Source organism: Polyodon spathula, chromosome 6 (genome assembly GCF_017654505.1).
Source record: "Polyodon spathula isolate WHYD16114869_AA chromosome 6, ASM1765450v1, whole genome shotgun sequence".
Lineage (NCBI taxonomy): Eukaryota > Metazoa > Chordata > Actinopteri > Acipenseriformes > Polyodontidae > Polyodon > Polyodon spathula.
The window spans coordinates 75,799,052-75,820,358 of NC_054539.1; the positions used below are offsets into that span (position 1 = coordinate 75,799,052).

The 21,307-nt window shown below is 41.2% G+C and overlaps 1 protein-coding gene across 3 annotated transcripts in view; it reads right to left on the reverse strand.

Annotated features, from left to right (window-relative positions):
* Positions 1–21,307, reverse strand: part of LOC121317641 (serine/threonine-protein kinase D3-like) — an 86,511-nt gene that overhangs the window by 62,502 nt on the left and 2,702 nt on the right. The gene's annotated exons all lie outside the window — the stretch shown is intronic.

Here is a 21,307-nt window from a genome sequence, read left to right on the forward strand (position 1 = left end):
TTCCCGTCCCCTCATGTAGCACCTCACTTAATCATTTTGTAAAATGTAACACTGATGAATTTTTAAATAACAGTTCAAAACCCCGTTTCTCTTACAATATCTTGTTATGTTACAGTAATTGCAGAATGGAATCTGAGCATCCCACATCCAGGTTTGATACAGAAAATACAGTGAAGGTCAGCTCACACGAATTCCATAGTGCACTCACTACAGTATGTGCTCCTGTACTGTAGAGAAGTCAATGAGACATGCATTTAGAATATACAGTGAGGGTCAGTTCACATGAGTTCCTTCTTAGAAAACCTTTTTACTCCAATCTATGAAGCAACTCATTACTGTGCAAACTAATCAATGTGCAAAGTGCTCTCTGCTCTCAAAACAGGCCATGCTTCTTTTCTATGCGATCCATAAGCCAAAGCCAGATTACTAATGCATATGCTATAATGTAAATAAAAAAGACCCTTTTGTTTACTGTAGGTATGGAAATCATTTAATCGGTTGTACTATTTGGCCATAAAGGTCAGTCCCCTCCAACAGTCATTGTAAAAAATAAAACTCTGATTGAGATTAAACCATTTCGACATCCCAGAACACACCAGTGGGAACACTATTTGACTTCTTTAACACAACTTATTGTTGCCTCAAATGTACTGTATGTACTTAATACTGTACATTTACAAAATCATAGTTCTTCAGGGTCAGAAGATAAAATGAAGGTTTTTCGGTCCAAATCCAGTTTGGGGCAGTGAATTTACACATGGACTACTCCACAAGGAGTAGAGTCATTTATCAAAACCAATCACTCCTCTGGAATCCTGAATTTCTGTGAGGAGATACCACAGGTGAGATATGGGTACAAAAATAGAAATGTCAAGACAGAACATTTAAGAAAAGGTAACTTGAGACTTCAAACTAAGCAGTATGTCACGTTGCCCATTTTAGACAACCTAGTGCACTTCCTTTCAAAATCATGAAAAACAAACAGAGCAAAGACAACACTTCAAAACGTTGTCCCCTTTTTATTTGCATCTGGTTACTCCACCTCAGCCGTTTCCATGATTACAGTGCTGAGTGATGTAAGAGAAGGTGAAAATGCCTCTGTAGCAGGGCAGCAGGAGAGAGCCCAGCACATTATCAAAAAGGGGCTGGGCAAAGCCCTGCTTGTATATATGTTGTTGTTATTATTATTTATTATGAGTAAATATGATGCCGTAGCCATGTTATTGTTTGTTTGTGTATTTATTAAATATAAGCTGTAGCTTTTGTTTGGGAGCGTGGATGGGAAGCCCCGTCCACATTATAAAACATCGTGCAGAAGGCGGCCCTCTCCCGAATGAAGTGATTCATTTGTTGCTAATCGGGAGATGGTCACCTGTATAAACAGCTGCATCTCTCTGCACTCTGGGTGGGTGTTCAGAGGAGAGAAGACAGAGAGAGCGAGGAGAAAAAGGAAAATAAAATAAAAAAATAAACACAGGATCAGTGAGAGCGATCTGCCCAAAGTGACCTGTGTGTTTTGTGTTGTGTGGGAGATTTGTTTTGTTTAAAGCCTTTATTTTGCTCTGTGAGCAAGTGTTTTTGTTTGTATATTTTATTTTTGTGATTTAAAAATAAACAGCGCCACAGTGCCTTTACACCTGCAGTACTTTGTGTGTATCTCCATTCCTGCCGTCACCGCTCTGCCAACCCCGCTACAGCAATGCCTTTACACCTGCAGTACTTTGTGTGTATCTCCATTCCTGCCGTCACCGCTCTGCCAACCCTGCTACAGCCACACACGGTTTTCAATTGGATGTGTAGAATCACACACTTCAGACACTGTGAATGGGGATGTGTAGAATCACACACTTCAGACACTGTGAATGGGGATGTGTAGAATCACACACTTCAGACACTGTGAATGGGGATGTGTAGAATCACACACTTCAGACACTGTGAATGGGGATGTGTAGAATCACACACTTCAGACACTGTGAATGGGGAGGTGTAGAATCACACACTTCAGACACTGAATGGGGATGTGTAGAATCACACACTTCAGACACTGTGAATGGGGATGTGTAGAATCACACACTTCAGACACTGTGAATGGGGATGTGTAGAATCACACACTTCAGACACTGTGAATGGGGATGTGTAGATTAACACACTTCAGACACTGTGAATGGGGATATGTAGAATCACACACTTCAGACACTGTGAATGGGGATGTGTAGAATCACACACTTCAGACACTGTGAATGGGGATGTGTAGAATCACACACTTCAGACACTGTGAATGGGGATGTGTAGAATCACACACTTCAGACACTGTGAATGGGGATGTGTAGAATCACACACTTCAGACACTGTGAATGGGGATGTGTAGAATAACACACTTCAGACACTGTGAATGGGGATGTGTAGAATCACACACTTCAGACACTGTGAATGGGGATGTGTAGAATCACACACTTCAGACACTGTGAATGGGGATGTGTAGAATCACACACTTCAGACACTGTGAATGGGGATGTGTAGAATAACACACTTCAGACACTGTGAATGGGGATGTGTAGAATCACACACTTCAGACACTGTGAATGGGGATGTGTAGAATCACACACTTCAGACACTGTGAATGGGGATGTGTAGAATCACACACTTCAGACACTGTGAATGGGGATGTGTAGAATAACACACTTCAGACACTGTGAATGGGGATGTGTAGAATCACACACTTCAGACACTGTGAATGGGGATGTGTAGAATCACACACTTCAGACACTGTGAATGGGGATGTGTAGAATAACACACTTCAGACACTGTGAATGGGGATGTGTAGAATCACACACTTCAGACACTGAATGGGGATGTGTAGAATCACACACCTCAGACACTGTGAATGGGGATGTGTAGAATAACACACTTGGATGAAAACGTATGTAATAACGCGAACTCTACCCCTACACATCTTAGTGTCGTGAAGTCTGTGAACTAGCCCCTCTGCTTAACTACGAAATGATCTTAAGTCTTCATGCTATTAACATGATAGTGAGCTAACGTGTGAAGTCTCGATTGCTTCAGTACTGTGAATGGGGATGTGTAGAATCACACACTTCAGACACTGTGAATGGGGATGTGTAGAATCACACACTTCAGACACTGTGAATGGGGATGTGTAGAATCACACACTTCAGACACTGTGAATGGGGATGTGTAGAATCACACACTTCAGACACTGTGAATGGGGATGTGTAGAATCACACACTTCAGACACTGTGAATGGGGATGTGTAGAATCACACACTTCAGACACTGTGAATGGGGATGTGTAGATTAACACACTTCAGACACTGTGAATGGGGATGTGTAGAATCACACACTTCAGACACTGTGAATGGGGATGTGTAGAATCACACACTTCAGACACTGTGAATGGGGATGTGTAGATTAATACACTTCAGACACTGTGAATGGGGATGTGTAGAATCACACACTTCAGACACTGTGAATGGGGATGTGTAGAATCACACACTTCAGACACTGTGAATGGGGATGTGTAGAATCACACACTTCAGACACTGTGAATGGGGATGTGTAGAATCACACACTTCAGACACTGAATGGGGATGTGTAGAATCACACACTTCAGACACTGTGAATGGGGATGTGTAGAATCACACACTTCAGACACTGTGAATGGGGATGTGTAGAATCACACACTTCAGACACTGTGAATGGGGATGTGTAGAATCACACACTTCAGACACTGTGAATGGGGATGTGTAGAATCACACACTTCAGACACTGTGAATGGGGATGTGTAGAATCACACACTTCAGACACTGTGAATGGGGATGTGTAGAATCACACACTTCAGACACTGTGAATGGGGATGTGTAGAATCACACACTTCAGACACTGTGAATGGGGATGTGTAGAATCACACACTTCAGACACTGTGAATGGGGATGTGTAGAATCACACACTTCAGACACTGTGAATGGGGATGTGTAGAATCACACACTTCAGACACTGTGAATGGGGATGTGTAGAATCACACACTTCAGACACTGTGAATGGGGATGTGTAGAATCGTACACTCCAGTTACTGAATGGGGATGTGTAGAATCACACACTTCAGTTACTGAATGGGGATGTGTAGAACTGTCATTTAAAAACTGTGACTGTGTGTCGAGCTTGCTAGTAAATATATTGTGTAGAGCTGTGTCCTTTCAAATGGCATAATAAAAACTAAGTTGCATAAATGCAGGTAATTGAATTACATAAATATTGCACAACCAATTGTTCCTGCGCTTTCATGATGACTACCCTGTAATGACATGGAAAGTCAGTGTGACTGTAACAGGGCGGGACCGGTGCTGGCTATCTGACTGTGACAATGTTGCCCCACCCCTGTGTATTTCTGCGTTGTCTGTTACATTGTGTGTTAATGTTGGTGTGTAGTCATTGGTACATGGGATCTAAATGGGTCTGTGTAACACAAGTGTTTAAAATGTATGTTTGTATTTAGGCAGGAGGATTGCACAGCACTTCACGTGCAGGTAAAATGTAGTAATATGTGAGCATGGGGAATTGCACTTTATTAATTCATGTGCAATTGTACCGAGACTACAATTGAATGATTGAATTAGCATTCCAGTCTCGGTACAACTGCATAAAAGCTGCATGTTTCCACTCACTCAGGGTTGTGTGTTCGGTGAGTGGAGAACAGGATTGGAGACGGAGGTAATAATCCTAGTAATAGTTAAAATACAAGCTCCCCGTGTCTGTCTGTGTAGTCCGTTTTCTTTGTCTCTTTATTTTGGCGAAAGTGTCGTGTCATGTGTGTTTTGTCTTTACAACCTTTTATTTTCTGTCTGTTTCATTATTAAATGCTGAGCGAGAACAATCGCTCAGCTTCACCAAACCCCACCTCTCTGTTGTTTATTTCCTGGTTCTTGGTTTCGGGTCCGACGTCACCCACTACAGCCATCTTTGTGACACTGACGTATGCATGATCCTGTGGGGGAGGAGTCAGGAGCCCTGCAAGATCCACCTGTCGATCATGACGATGACACAGAGAGGTTGGGTGAGGGTGTGTTCTCTCCCTCTCTGTGAGTGGTTGAGAGGCATGCCTTAGGGGGTACCTGACCTATATAAACTGCGCTTTGTTATTCCTCAGCCCCGCCCATCTAGGAAGAATCACTGTGATAGCCCTGGTCTTGAGGAACTTGAAAGACAAGCCAGGCTGAGGAAGACAGCCGAACACAAGAAACGAAACCACGAAAGTAATCATAATTGCATACCCAAATCAGGAAGTGTCTAGTTAGCGGGGAAACCTGGGTAACTCCAACGAGAATAGCAGGAGAATAGCAAAGCGCAGCCACTTTTATTTGTAGTTTTGTTATAGTGTTTTATTTTCCCTTTTTCTTTTGACTTCTGTTTTCACTATCATTTGTGAGCACTTGTCTGTGCAACTGGACAGTATACCAGCATTGGTAACATGGCGGTCCCGTTTACTGTTGCCAGTACTCAGACCCCGGACAACAGCCGCCTCTCAGTGCGCCTGAGCAGCGTTACAAATAAAGTTTAGTCTCTGTGTCAGTGAAGTGCCCACCACCCTTCCACAGTCACACAGGACATATCCATGCCATTACACATCCACTGGACGTTACCATGCACGAGGCCGAATCACTGACTACTGTAGTCAGGTATTCATGACCATGGCGTTACACTGGTTATGTATTCCCGGTAATATGAAGAGAGGCCAATGTTCTTGTATTTTTGCAGATTTTCTACTGCATTACACTGATTTGACTTTCAAAGTCTTTCTGCACATGTATTACTTGGCCTGCATGTCCCATTATTTATCCACATTAGTGTGATGAAGCCCATGTGCACAGGTCCTAAATCAAAGCTCAGCACTGCAAACCTGTTTAAGTGTTTCCATCACTCTGCCACTCAATGTGTATAAAACACAGGGTTGATTGATTGCCCTCAGTGTATAAAACACAGGATTGATTGCCCTCAATGTACAAAACACAGGATTGATAGCCCTCAATGTACAAAACACAGGACTGATAGCCCTCAATGTGTATAAAACACAGGATTGATTGACCTCAGTGTATAAAACACAGGATTGATTGCCCTCACCACAGGATCCCTCAGTGTATAAAACACAGGATTGATTGCCCTCAGTGTATAAAACACAGGATTGATTGCCCTGCCCCTGTTTTAAAAGTAAGACAAGCACTTGTTGCAATGCAATCGAGTTCTGCAGCAAAACTCTGATGTCATTTTTGTAGCACACAGCTGTGCAAAAAGCACTGTTAACAGAAACCACAGCTTGCAATGCCTGTGTTCTCAGACATATGCAAGTTTACTTTCAGGTCTACAAAACAACTCAAGCATTCATTTGCAAAAGTGATGGACTCATTCATTTACATTGTTTCTAGTGATGGACTAATGTGTAAAAATCTCTGCATATATAAATCTTTCTTTAAGCCAGAAGCAGCATCATGTAAAAGCATTTAGCAAAACCTAAATCAAATATAAAGTGTTACATGTTTATATCAGTTTTGAGCCTGCAGACATCCTGACTGAGCTGCTGATAAGTGTCCTCTCCACCACGGGCAGAGCTTACATAATCACATCGTTGTTTAAGGCAACACATATCAGCCTCAACAAACGCCACGGGTGTAGTAAATGCAGATTTGGTGGAAAGATTACGAATGGGACACTAGCACGCTTTCCCGCTGATGGAGGAATACTTTGAAATCTTGTAAAATGACAACTCTGGGCTTTCAGATGTAGGTTTCTCCAGAAGGAAGAAAAACATCTATCAACCATGTAAAGACTTCAATTATCTCTGTGAAAACCTGTTAAACAGTTCACAACTGACGGCTCTTCTAAAAAATGGTACAGTAGTATTTCAGATAATATATAAAAATACTTATTGGAAAAGTACCGTAGCAGGCCAGAGTCCAGTGTGTATCTATGTGGCAGGGCAGAGTCCAGTGTGTCACTATGTGGCAGGGCAGAGTCCAGTGTGTCACTATGTGGCAGGGCAGAGTCCAGTGTGTAACTATGTGGCAGGGCAGAGTCCAGTGTGTCACTATGTGGCAGGGCAGAGTCCAGTGTGTCACTATGTGGCAGGGCAGAGTCCAGTGTGTAACTATGTGGCAGGGCAGAGTCCAGTGTGTAACTATGTGGCAGGGCAGAGTCCAGTGTGTAAGTATGTGGCAGGGCAGAGTCCAGTGTGTAACTATGTGGCAGGGCAGAGTCCAGTGTGTAACTATGTGGCAGGGCAGAGTCCAGTGTGTAAGTATGTGGCAGGGCAGAGTCCAGTGTGTAACTATGTGGCAGGACAGAGTCCAGTGTGTCAGGCAGGGCAGAGTCCAGTGTGTAACTATGTGGCAGGGCAGAGTCCAGTGTGTAACTATGTGGCAGGGCAGAGTCCAGTGTGTAACTATGTGGCAGGGCAGAGTCCAGTGTGTAAGTATGTGGCAGGGTAGAGTCCAGTGTGTAAGTATGTGGCAGGGTAGAGTCCAGTGTGTAACTATGTGGCAGGGCAGAGTGCAGTGTGTCACTATGTGGCAGGGCAGAGTCCAGTGTGTAACTATGTGGCAGGGCAGAGTCCAGTGTGTCACTATGTGGCAGGGCAGAGTCCAGTGTGTAACTATGTGGCAGGGCAGAGTCCAGTGTGTCACTATGTGGCGGATCAGAGTCCAGTGTGTCACTATGTGGCAGGGCAGTCCAGTGTGTAACTATGTGGCAGGGCAGAGTCCAGTGTGTAAGTATGTGGCAGGGCAGAGTCCAGTGTGTCACTATGTGGCAGGGCAGAGTCCAGTGTGTAACTATGTGGCAGGGCAGAGTCCAGTGTGTAACTATGTGGCAGGGCAGAGTCCAGTGTGTAACTATGTGGCAGGGCAGAGTCCAGTGTGTCACTATGTGGCAGGGCAGAGTCCAGTGTGTCACTATGTGGCAGGGCAGAGTCCAGTGTGTAACTATGTGGCAGGGCAGAGTCCAGTGTGTAACTATGTGGCAGGGCAGAGTCCAGTGTGTCACTATGTGGCAGGGCAGAGTCCAGTGTGTCACTATGTGGCAGGGCAGAGTCCAGTGTGTAACTATGTGGCAGGGCAGTCCAGTGTGTAACTGTGTTGCAGGGCAGAGTCCAGTGTGTCACTATGTGGCAGGGCAGAGTCCAGTGTGTCACTATTTGGCAGGGCAGAGTCCAGTGTGTCACTATGTGGCAGGGCAGAGTCCAGTGTGTCACTATGTGGCGGATCAGAGTCCAGTGTGTCACTATGTGGCAGGGCAGAGTCCAGTGTGTCACTATGTGGCAGGGCAGAGTCCAGTGTGTAACTATGTGGCAGGGCAGAGTCCAGTGTGTAACTATGTGGCAGGGCAGAGTCCAGTGTGTAACTATGTGGCAGGGCAGAGTCCAGTGTGTAAGTATGTGGCAGGGTAGAGTCCAGTGTGTAACAGGGTAGAGTCCAGTGTGTAACTATGTGGCAGGGCAGAGTGCAGTGTGTAACTATGTCGCAGAGCAGAGTCCAGTGTGTAAGTATGTGGCAGGGTAGAGTCCAGTGTGTAAGTATGTGGCAGAGCAGAGTCCAGTGTGTAACTATGTGGCAGGGCAGAGTCCAGTGTGTAAGTATGTGGCAGAGCAGAGTCCAGTGTGTAACTATGTGGCAGGGCAGAGTGCAGTGTGTAACTATGTGGCAGGGCAGAGTGCAGTGTGTAACTATGTGGCAGGGCAGAGTGCAGTGTGTAACTATCTAGCAGGGCAGAGTCCAGTGTTGCTGTTCCCAAATTGGGTAATTGGGAACGTCCACATGATATAAAAAAGAGAGCTAGAACCTCCATTAGGGAGAGTTGTTGAGAGGGAGTCAGTGAGTGAACACTGTGTTATTGTTTAATGGCTGTATGGATCAGTGAAGCCGAATACCCACCCTGGCATTAGTATTGTTTTGTTTTGTGTTTGTGACTTGTTTTGTTCATCCTATTTATATTGCTCTGTTAGCAGTGTTTTTGATTTTACTTTTGGTTAATAAATGCATGCCCCAGCACTTCAACCCACAGCAACTGTCTCTGAGTCTCCTGTCACAAGTACCAATATGCCACTCCTACTTTGTTTTCATTTCTGAATAGTACTGCACACTATTCCACCATAAATAGCAATAACATTATTTACACATTTTATATGTAATTAGAAGAGAATCCTACATTATCAAATCACATAATTTAAATGGGTTAATCATATGGAAATCAAATGTAAGACAGAGTTACATCACTATATAGGTCTTCATTTTGTATTTCAAGTATATGTTTTGGTCCTTGCTTTAAATTCCTTTTTATTTAGCTGCATGCACAGCCCCCTAGCCAGCTGAGTCAATACTGCACATCCCTGCCGCTCTTCCAGCTGCAGCTTCCTTTAGGCCTGTGAGTACCTCCAAGCCTCTAGCCTCTGTCTCCATAGCAACGTCTAACATTATCCTCTCCACGAACCTGCAGGAAAGCTCAGCCCTTTACTAAGCAGTATGCAGCTTTTCCGTTACAGGCTTTACCATGAATATTAATATATTAGTATGATATTAAACCTATTAATTCAACTCAGAAAAGCAAGCCAGGAACAAAAAAAAGCTGTGTACAGCTTGATGCAAACAGATGCAAATATTTTGGCCACAGCTGGAATTTAGAACACCACACCAGCAATATGAAGACATGGGAAAGTATTTTCTTTGTCACCTGGATAATTTTGAAAGCTTTATCTGAGGAGATTGGAACAACTGCAGAATTTAATATGATGACCTTGCAAGGGGCTTTCAATTTATTTTATTTGTTTCTACAAGAGCTATTTGTACTTTTGTTATCAGACCATCAGTTGAAACACAGGGCTACCCGATTCTCCATCAGAGTCTGTCATCTAAAGATGCTGTATTAGGTTTCAAATCATACATAATCAGATATAACGCAGAAATAATTAGACTATACACTTGAAATGCATATAAAGGTACAGTCATTCTGGCAAAAGACAAGTACTTAATTACTGTAACAAGATATAGAAACATTCATAAAACTGCCTTTTGAGGAAACAAGTTTACAATTTTCCAAAGCCAGAGCCAAAAACTGCAAAAATGTTCTTCCTCTGGAAGATTAATCATCTCTTCTGACAGAAACGGAGCTGCTGACTTTTGAATCCCCTCCATTCCCTCCAAGCAAAAAAACTTTAGAGAAATTAATTAAAAATCAATTACAAATCCTTCATATTTTAGACAGATCACAAGACTTAAGTCAAGTCTTGAGATGTGTTTGTGAACAACACAGAATTTGCTTTGATCTGCACTTGCAAGAATAGGGCTCTGATACAGTGCAGCACATTCTAGAATTCTGCAGTTGTTTCCATCGTGTAAAAAATCATCTTGTTCCAATATCCAACCAAGTAGCTACCGGTTCCATCTGCAGTCCATAATCCAATTTGCAACGGAACATTACTCCTGTCTCATGTCCCCATATAAAAACCAGAAGAGGATTAAACATATCACATTGAGCCCTTGTGACACTTGGTTGGTACTTTATTTGTATTAAAGTATTCCACCAAATATAAAAAACAGAAATAATACAAAAATGTAGCACACAATAGGTTTGAAATGACCAGTTTCAAGATGATTCAGAGACTGAAGGAAAGTAAAGCACTGCAAGTGATGCTGAAGTTGCATCCACTGTATATTCAATTGAATCTCCTGTAGTGAGTTTAGGCTCATTGCAGCCAATTGACAATATAGAAACTGTGCTTCAAAAGAAAGAGGGCTACATAGCACGCCTCTCCAAATACAATGGCAAACTCTATAGCACGCCTCTTCAATACAATGGGAAACTCTATAGCACACCTCTCCAAATACAAAGGGAAACTCTATAGCATGCCTCTCCACGTACAATGGGAAACTATAGCACGCCTCTCCAAATACAATGGGAAACTACAGCACGCCTCTCCAAAACCAATGGGAAACTATAGCACGCCTCTGCAATACAATGGGAAACTCTATAGCACACCTCTCCAAATACAAAGGGAAACTCTATAGCACACCTCTCCAAATACAAAGGGAAACTCTATAGCACACCTCTCCAAATACAATGGGAAACTCTATAGCACACCTCTCCAAATACAATGGGAAACTCTATAGCACGCCTCTTCAAAATCAATGGGAAACTATAGCACACCTCTGCAATACAATAGGAAACTCTATAGCACACCTCTCCAAATACAACATAAACATGAACACTGTTTGATCCCTGTGGTTTCAAACTAACAATGGCTGTTGGCCATAAAACAGAACTTTATATGTTGTAACAGCTTCAATTATTCCTCAATTTTATGTCTCCATCATTTGAAGAGGCCAGTTTTCCACCTTATAGGCACTCGTGTAATATAATAGTTGAACCTCCTGTAAATACTGTATAAAAAACAAATATCTGAATAACCACCCCTTGGCATATGTAACTGCTATATTCTCATAGGTGTGCTTCTTAAGCCAAAGTTGCCTTCCAGTGTTCTTATCAACACGCTGATTATGTGATGCTGCTCTTCAATATTTCCAGTGTTCTTATCAACATGTTGATTATGTGACGCTGCTCTTCAATATTTCTAGTGTTCTTATCAACATGTTGATTATGTGATGCTGCTCTTCAATATTTCCAGTGTTCTTATCAACACGTTGATTATGTGATGCTGCTCTTCAATATTTCCAGTGTTCTTATCAACATGTTGATTATGTGATGCTGCTCTTCAATATTTCCAGTGTTCTTATCAACACGTTGATTATGTGACGCTGCTCTTCAATATTTCCAGTGTTCTTATCAACACGTTGATTGTGTGATGCTGCTCTTCAATATTTCCAGTGTTCTTATCAACACGTTGATTATGTGATGCTGCTCTTCAATATTTCCAGTGTTCTTATCAACACGTTGATTATGTGATGCTGCTCTTCCAATATTTCCAGTGTTCTTATCAACACGTTGATTGTGTGATGCAGGCTCTTCAATATTTCCAGTGTTCTTATCAACACGTTGATTATGTGATGCTGCTCTTCAATATTTCCAGTGTTCTTATCAACACGTTGATTGTGTGATGCAGGCTCTTCAATATTTCCAGTGTTCTTATCAACACGTTGATTGTGTGATGCTGCTCTTCAATATTTCTAGTGTTCATCAACATGTTGATTATGCTGCTCTTCAATATTTCCAGTGTTCTTATCAACACGTTGATTGTGTGATGCTGCTCTTCAATATTTCCAGTTGATTGTGTGATGCTGCTCTTCAATATTTCCAGTGTTCTTATCAACACGTTGATTGTGTGATGCAGCTCTTCAATATTTCCAGTGTTCTTATCAACACGTTGATTGTGTGATGCTGCTCTTCAATATTTCCAGTGTTCTTATCAACACGTTGATTATGTGATGCTGCTCTTCAATATTTCCAGTGTTCTTATCAACATGTTGATTATGTGATGCTGCTCTTCAATATTTCTAGTGTTCTTATCAACACGTTGATTATGTGATGCTGCTCTTCAATATTTCCAGTGTTCTTATCAACATGTTGATTATGTGACGCTGCTCTTCAATATTTCTAGTGTTCTTATCAACATGTTGATTATGTGATGCTGCTCTTCAATATTTCCAGTGTTCTTATCAACACGTTGATTATGTGATGCTGCTCTTCAATATTTCCAGTGTTCTTATCAACACGTTGATTGTGTGATGCAGGCTCTTCAATATTTCCAGTGTTCTTATCAACACGTTGATTGTGTGATGCTGCTCTTCAATATTTCCAGTGTTCTTATCAACACGTTGATTGTGTGATGCAGGCTCTTCAATATTTCCAGTGTTCTTATCAACACGTTGATTGTGTGATGCAGGCTCTTCAATATTTCCAGTGTTCTTATCAACACGTTGATTGTGTGATGCTCTTCAATATTTCCAGTGTTCTTATCAACACGTTGATTGTGTGATGCTGCTCTTCAATATTTCCAGTGTTCTTATCAACACGTTGATTATGTGATGCTGCTCTTCAATATTTCTAGTGTTCTTATCAACATGTTGATTATGTGACGCTGCTCTTCAATATTTCTAGTGTTCTTATCAACACGTTGATTATGTGACGCTGCTCTTCAATATTTCCAGTGTTCTTATCAACATGTTGATTATGTGATGCTGCTCTTCAATATTTCCAGTGTTCTTATCAACACGTTGATTATGTGATGCTGCTCTTCAATATTTCCAGTGTTCTTATCAACACGTTGATTATGTGATGCTGCTCTTCAATATTTCCAGTGTTCTTATCAACATGTTGATTATGTGATGCTGCTCTTCAATATTTCCAGTGTTCTTATCAACACGTTGATTATGTGATGCTGCTCTTCAATATTTCCAGTGTTCTTATCAACACGTTGATTGTGTGATGCAGGCTCTTCAATATTTCCAGTGTTCTTATCAACACGTTGATTGTGTGATGCTGCTCTTCAATATTTCCAGTGTTCTTATCAACACGTTGATTGTGTGATGCAGGCTCTTCAATATTTCCAGTGTTTCTTATCAACACGTTGATTGTGTGATGCTGCTCTTCAATATTTCCAGTGTTCTTATCAACACGTTGATTGTGTGATGCAGCTCTTCAATATTTCCAGTGTTCTTATCAACACGTTGATTGTGTGATGCTGCTCTTCAATATTTCTAGTGTTCTTATCAACATGTTGATTATGTGATGCTGCTCTTCAATATTTCTAGTGTTCTTATCAACATGTTGATTATGTGATGCTGCTCTTCAATATTTCCAGTGTTCTTATCAACATGTTGATTATGTGACGCTGCTCTTCAATATTTCTAGTGTTCTTATCAACACGTTGATTATGTGACGCTGCTCTTCAATATTTCTAGTGTTCTTATCAACACGTTGATTGTGTGATGCAGGCTCTTCAATATTTCCAGTGTTCTTATCAACACGTTGATTGTGTGATGCAGGCTCTTCAATATTTCCAGTGTTCTTATCAACACGTTGATTGTGTGATGCAGGCTCTTCAATATTTCCAGTGTTCTTATCAACACGTTGATTGTGTGATGCAGGCTCTTCAATATTTCTAGTGTTCTTATCAACATGTTGATTATGTGACGCTGCTCTTCAATATTTCTAATTCTTTACTTGTATATCTTCTCCACTGCATGGCATGACATTTGCACACACCATGGTAATCCAGGATCCCCACTTATGTTAACACAATGGACAGTACAGTTATCTGCTAAAGGATCCATTAGGATTGATCATCATAAAAAAATGTGGGTTTTTGCACTGCAAAGGGCAGCAGGAGATGCAAAGAGTGCCTGAAATAATGTCTCACTCTTGTTATGTTTCAGTGCTTAACGAATGCGTAATATCCTTTTCTCAGTTACTTGCTAAATAACCACAAGCAGCAAACTATGAACACACATGCTTTACCTTTATGCAACAACATATTTATTGCTATGCATTAGTCTGACTCTTTAGGAACAGGTAATAATAATTCAATTTGTGCATGAAGTCTCTGTTTGGACCCCCTAAGGAAGGAAGACATTCAGAAATAGTGCTGTATGATGCCTGAATTCATTGCAGCACACACTGTATCAATATAGTTTTATACTCAATAAACTGTTCTACACAGGTGCTGTCTTTTCTAGTAGTCCAGAAGAGTTTTGCAACCTTTGACTTTTTTTTTTTTGTTTAATTAAATTAACTTTGTGAATAGCGCTAGTCATCTCAAAATAGAGCAAATGCTGTGCACTTGAGTAGCAGGCTTTGTCAAGAACTTAAATACAAAAATAATCCAACCTGCTGCTTTCAAGAAGTCCTACTGTACTTGCAAAAAACCTTACACAGCACTTTCTACAGAATGGGGGGGGGAGCTTTCACTATTTTTCTGTTCACTAACTGCTAATCATATAGGAAAATGTGAGCTCTGCAAGGTGATGGTAATACACACTGGTAAGATTTACCGGGAAAATGGTTAGGGCCATATAATTTAACTCACAGCTTATTTCAATTGTCACATACATGTAAAAAAGGTCAGTTATTCAGTAATTATAGAGAAGAAATGTGGTTTGATGTTAAACTGCCAAGACAGAGCTGTAAAGCAGCAGGTGTAACATGTGTGCTAAAACAAATGACAGTATATTGAGGTTTGTGAAATGTTATATTACAAAGAGTTGTGGTGCCCATATGAATTCAGAGATGGTGTCGATACAATCTAGAAAAGCAACAATACATTAAAAGATTATAGACCTTTTAAATTAGATTTTCCAAAGAGCTTTAGATTGGATAACAAGCCTTCAACATAAAAACAGGTCCTAGGAAGTTATGCAACTGAGCATTTAAATTGGGGGACTGCGGCACTCAAAACTAGACACATTGTGCTGGTGTTTACCCGTGAACTAAAAACAGGTGTGCTGCTGCAGCAGCCCTGTTATTTATAAGAATTTAAATTCTACTGTAGTCATTTTTTAATACAACTGTCAGTAGTAGGCAGAGGTTTCACTGTAAATTTGCATACAATATTGAACAGAAAATGTCAGCAAAAAAAAAAAGTCTTATTTGAGATCAGTCTTCATTGGAGGACTACTGTATGCACTGTATGAGGGCAGGTCTTTTACAATTAAGTATTTCATAATCACCTCTTTAGTACATACTGCAACGCAAGGAACAGTGGACTGAACTGCTATCAGATAGTATTACCTTGAACCCAAAACCCCATTGGATTGCTAATCTACTTGGTGGCCTGTAATATACAGTAGGACAGGGTTAATAATGTGCCAGTACTTTGTAACAGTACAATAAGTGGTAAAGCACTTGACCACAAGTCTACTGTAGATCTCAGAAAAATAACACAGCAATGTTCCCAATAAAGATCATGCTCCACTCCTGCGTGAGAGAACTGTGCATTAAATGCTTTTCCTGTTCTCAGCACATGAACGAAGCTCTCAGGAGAAAGAACCTGAACAATGCCATCTCAGAAAACGTGTGCGAGCTGAGAAATCTGCAATGCAATACCCAGACCCCCTGCTCCAGCCTGTGCGCATTTAAGTAACTTGTTTTTGGCCCATAAATCACATTTGCATGTACTATTTCTTTAAAGGCAAAATAAACATGTATGCTTACATACAGACAAGTGTTCCAAGTCCTGATTAGTTTGTGATCTGACGATGAAAGACATCACTTCTGGGATCATTTTAAAATGCATAATCGTGATGTTCCAGTGAAATTATTGTACAACTTCATAAAACTGAACAATATATGCTTCACAATTATTATTTTATATGCTCTGTAACAATGCATTAAATGTAATAGGTATGTGAAGAAACGTCATAAACAATTGATACTTATTCATTTGTGTAAAGCCAGCAATAATGCAAATCTGCAAATTTCTGTCAGATGATCATTCAAAATCCTTTTTCAAACAGAGAACATGTTGGCATTAATAAGATGTTCAACAGAATATATATATATATATATATATATATATATATATATATATATATATATATATATATATATATGCACAGGTGACTCAAAGACAGCCGGTAGACCAGGGTGGATCCAAAATAGAATAAAATGTTTATTAAATAACACAAATATACAACAAAATAAACACTGGCTCGATGGCCAAAAACAGAAATACAAACACAAACGAGGCTCCCGGCTCTGGGCAAAAACAGAAATACAGCACAGTATCACGATTCAGGCTGTGCGCATATTCCATGATCAAAAGCACTACATACAGCAGTACATGCTGTACGCAGCAGGGCTGTTAAAATCTGAACACGTCTGATTAATAGCGTGAACACATGCCTCCCTTATTTAAGGTTGGTATCTATTTAATCAATTGGAAATCAGAAAAATATATTAACCAAGTTCTGTTCATAAAGTACAAACCGTAAATCCATGCAATGTAAATCACCCTAAGTTGTATCTTTTAACAAAACACTCCATAAAGGATTGCTGATTTCATTGTATAACGTATTACAAATTGTATCATGACTTTATTGTAATAACCCTACTGGAAGTAAAGACATTGCTGAGTTAGTTACAGTATACTGTAGGAATAAACAAAACACAGATGAACGGTACTGCAAGCAGGTTAAACGTCATTGTAATAGATCTTTACATTTCCCTTAGTGTTCTGTGATGTTTGCCATCATTCTAAATGGAGACTCCACTCTGCACATGAATAGAGTCGGGGGCTGGCGGAGCTGCTAGTGTTGTCATATGACTTGAATACAACAAGGAAGGCTGTTCAGTCCAGGCATTTAGAGATCTCCAGACTAGCTCTAAAGCAAATCCAAAACCAGAAAAAGGAACATTTTGAACAGGAAACATCACAAAATAGCAAGGGAATTATAAAAATTAACTAATATGACCACTGATGCTACTGACTCTTGTAATTGTGCCACTGCCCGTGGTTGTAATGGAGGTCCCCAGTGGGTTACTTAGTAAAGGCACAGAGGGCAGGGAGACTTCCCATGCTCAGCAGCTTCACAAAAAAGAGGCAACAATGATTTCTGTACCATCTGTAATTCTTTTTTGTACATGTAGACATAACAATATAAAACAGGATGATAAAAGATACAGTATAGAGATTGCATGTTTCCTCATAAAAAGCCTGCACCACAGCTGCAACTAATAAAGAGGTGTATCTCTTTATTGCAAAACACTATCTTAATCTTTTGTTGCTCTGTGAAAGTTTGGGGCGTTGGAACAGGGAGACACAGAGGGCAGGGGAGGGGGGTTTCCCTCCTAAGGCTTTTGCACATGGGACTGTCCCAAATCCATGATCCTCCACAAACTCCTGTTACCTGCTCAAGCACAAGCACCAGCAGTGACAGATGCATGCAGATATTTGGAGATAGCACTGGGTAATTTAGCAGTCTAAACTACTGCGTCCCACTGTAGCTTAACTCTTCTCAATTTTAATAGTGAACTTGCTGCAGGTTAATTACTTATGAATAGCTAGGTTAGGATTGAACAGTGTGTGCAAACAGGAATTCTGAAGGTTCTGCACAGAATGTCACGGTATAGGTGCGACAGAGATCGAAGGATTCTTGGTGTTAGATCTCCCTCCTGACCTGTGAGGGCACTATGTAAAAGGACAGAGTACCCTTAACTAAATGGCACAACAATTTATTCCTTAGGGTAGGTGGCAGTCGATCATTTAGGAAGGGGGCTGAGCTACGGCACCCAAGCTCAATGACTCGGACGGGAGACGGCGTGGCATCCGAGGACTTATTCACTATCACCAAGAACTGTATTTGTGTTGGTGTGTTAAACTGGACTTTTAAAAATGAAGTGATACATGCCGCTGTACTCACTTCCATCATTTATTATTTACAGGTGTTTGCCATAAGGCTCTGGACATTGACGTCACTTCAATAAACACCCTTGCACCTGTTAATTATTGTCTGTGTGATTAACCTGCTCTGCACTGCACTCACCTGTATTCATGCACCACTTTGCCACAGTAGGCCATCCTTCCACATAACTTCACTCAATTTTCACCTGATAAAGACAAATCATTGTCTTGAAAGCATGTTTAAGTTGACCCAATAAAAAAGTAAACATTTAATTAAAAAAAAAAGAGAGCCAGGAATCAGATCAAGACAACGTACACCTGACTTCAGATAGCAGTGCTAGCCAAATTCCTGACACTTAACCAAAACTCCCCACAGTCATGTATAATCCTGTCATCAAACCTCTTCGCACTGTGCATTGTAGTCACAAAACGACAAAGAAACAATGTCAAGGAACGATAAAATGTTCATTTATCTATAAAGAACAACCTGTTTCTGTTCATAGAATGCAACATGCCAACAAACAAATCTATGTTGTTTTATAACAATTACAGTAAAAAAAAAAAAAAAAAAAAAAAAAAAACACAAAAAAACATTCCAAGTTGTGTTAAAAGCCTTATCAGCTTTACCAGCAAGTGCAGAATAATTCCCACTGGAAAGGGATTTGATCTTAATTTTCTATCTAATCAAAAACAAGTTCTCTCATGTTGACTTCTTAGGAAAACATTTTGAAATGCTTTCTTGCATGGTTCCAAATTAAAATACTACACAGCTTACTGGGATTCTCTTTACACAGTATAACAAGTTAGGGAACTTGTCATATTACAGCAGTTGCATTTTTATGTTGCAGAAAAGAAAAAAAAAGCAGACACCACAAAGTTAACCAAACCTTTTCCGAAATCCTGTAGACATACTGTACTAATACAAGGGCCTCAGCAACACAGTGACCAGCCACAGGGTTGCATGTTAAATGAATGATCCAGACTGTACTAATACAAGGGCCTCAGCAACACAGTGAAATGAATGGTTCAGGAAGAGCCTCACTGAACTGGCCCAGGCTGAAAATTGAAAAAAGTTTTTTTTCCTATGCCTATGCTGCTAATTGAAATGCCATGCTCCCTTGCCATCACCTCCCCTGCTCGGGACCTCACTAAGCACTGCAGTAATACTTACAGCTTACAGAGAACCGTCAATTACCAGCTTACTGTCCACGCAGCCCGGCAGGGAACCGTCAATTACCAGCTTACTGTCCACACAGCCCGGCTGAGAACCGTCAATTACCAGCTTACTGTCCACACAGCCCGGCAGGGAACCGTCAATTACCAGCTTACTGTCCACGCAGCCCGGCAGAGAACCGTCAATTACCAGCTTACTGTCCACGCAGCCCGGCTGAGAACCGTCAATTACCAGCTTACTGTCCACACAGCCCGGCAGAGAACCGTCAATTACCAGCTTACTGTCCACGCAGCCCGGCAGAGAACCGTCAATTACCAGCTTACTGTCCACGCAGCCCGGCAGAGAACCGTCAATTACCAGCTTACTGTCCACACAGCCCGGCAGAGAACCGTCAATTACCAGCTTACTGTCCACACAGCCCGGCAGAGAACCGTCAATTACCAGCTTACTGTCCACGCAGCCCGGCAGAGAACCGTCAATTACCAGCTTACTGTCCACGCAGCCCGGCAGAGAACCGTCAATTACCAGCTTACTGTCCACGCAGCCCGGCAGAGAACCGTCAATTACCAGCTTACTGTCCACGCAGCCCGGCAGAGAACCGTCAATTACCAGCTTACTGTCCACACAGCCCGGCAGAGAACCGTCAATTACCAGCTTACTGTCCACACAGCCCGGCTGAGAACCGTCAATTACCAGCTTACTGTCCACGCAGCCCGGCAGAGAACCGTCAATTACCAGCTTACTGTCCACAGCCCGGCTGAGAACCGTCAATTACCAGCTTACTGTCCACGCAGCCCGGCTGAGAACCGTCAATTACCAGCTTACTGTCCACACAGCCCGGCAGAGAACCGTCAATTACCAGCTTACTGTCCACACAGCCCGGCAGGGAACCGTCAATTACCAGCTTACTGTCCACGCAGCCCGGCTGGGAATTGTCAATTACCAGCTTACTGTCCACGCAGCCCGGCAGGGAACCGTCAATTACCAGCTTACTGTCCACACAGCCCGGCTGGGAATTGTCAATTACCAAAATACAGTAGTTAAAGAACTACTAATAATGCCAACAACAATGCAACAGTAGAGGGCTCACCTGAATAGATCCATCATAAAATGGAACTTTAAAACTAGCACGACAAGCTAGACAGTCTTTATCAATAATAACAAGACTGCATTTCTTTGTAAATCCATACATAGATATGTTTATACATGCATATATATTTTTAAAACATCCACATACCTATACAGATGTAGGTTTGTGATTGAGCAAACGCTTCCTAAGTCAAACTATTTTCCCCTAACAATAGCCTGTTATTGGATGAAACAAACTCAAATGTTAGAATTTGCTCGTTTGCATGGTTTGATTTAACCATCGATTGCCCAAACGTTCGCAAAGTACCAGCTAACTTGCGATTCTGCTTCATCATACATGCCAGGGACATTAAACTTGCTCCACATGTAAAGTGTGTATACCGAAATTTCTCCTCGCCAATAATCAAATTAAAAACTTTTTTTTTAACGATTTTAACCGTATTTTAACGTGTGTGTGTTATATATAACTTTAAAATAAAAACCGAAAACGCAGAAGACTAAAGTTGCGTAGCTAGATGATCCTATAAAAGTGGAAACTACAACTACTAGATCAAGCATTTGAAACAAACGTACTAACAGTACCACATGAAGCTTTGATGAGGACATTTGAAACGCATGTGTTAAATGCTATTTCATTAATTAATACCGATATTCGCTGGGAAGTGCCGTTCTGTATCCATTAGATAAATG